At 55.4% G+C, this 688-nt stretch overlaps 1 protein-coding gene across 3 annotated transcripts in view; it reads right to left on the bottom strand.

The window, feature by feature from the left end:
• BAIAP2 (BAR/IMD domain containing adaptor protein 2) overlaps positions 1 to 688 on the bottom strand; it is a 29,441-nt gene that overhangs the window by 2,391 nt on the left and 26,362 nt on the right. The gene's annotated exons all lie outside the window — the stretch shown is intronic.

Raw genomic sequence — 688 nt, 5'->3', positions numbered from 1 at the left:
CCTCGGCATGTGGCAGCGGGGGCAGCATCTCCCCTCGGATGCTCAGCGAGGGGGAGCCGGCCCTAAAGCAGCTGTCGCTGCTCCCGCTCAGCGAAGCTGTTTAGTGCCGCACAGGCAGCGTCCCCAGGGATGAGCAGGGAACAAAAACACGGCCTGGGAATGCGCGGTGGGCGATGCAGGCGGTGAGGGCAGCACGCCGGCACCGCAGCCGAAAAAGACACCGAGGCCCAGCTCCATGCAATAAATAAAACTTTTATTCAAACAATAACTCAGTACAGGGCACAATTCTCTCTGGCTTTTAAAAAAAGGTTTTTCAGCACTTTACAATCTCCACACAGGCTTTGCTAGGCTGGGTTTGTGTTTTTTGTGATTTTTTTTTCCCCCTCTACATTCAGTCATTCATCGTGAAATATCCTGGGTTAAAAATCCTTAGCAAAATTCGGACATCGATGCAGGAGGGGCTCAGAACAGTGTGCCCGGAGGCGAGGAGATAACCCAAAAACTGGTCCGGGGTGGGGGGGGTCTATTGCCAGCAATGTCCCAGTAAACAGGCAATGTCAGAGGTCTTAAAAATCACATCAGAAAAAAGCGTGAACAGCTTTGCAGTGGAGACGGCCACGGGCACTGGGAGGGCTATGGCCGGGCTCGTGCGGAGCGGGACCCCCAGGGCAGGCTGGGAGCCCCCCGG

The sequence above is a fragment of the Geospiza fortis genome, unplaced genomic scaffold (genome assembly GCF_000277835.1).
Source record: "Geospiza fortis unplaced genomic scaffold, GeoFor_1.0 scaffold546, whole genome shotgun sequence".
Taxonomy (NCBI): domain Eukaryota; kingdom Metazoa; phylum Chordata; class Aves; order Passeriformes; family Thraupidae; genus Geospiza; species Geospiza fortis.
Note: the sequence above shows the minus strand (reverse complement) of the source record. Positions and strands in the feature narration are given on the sequence as shown.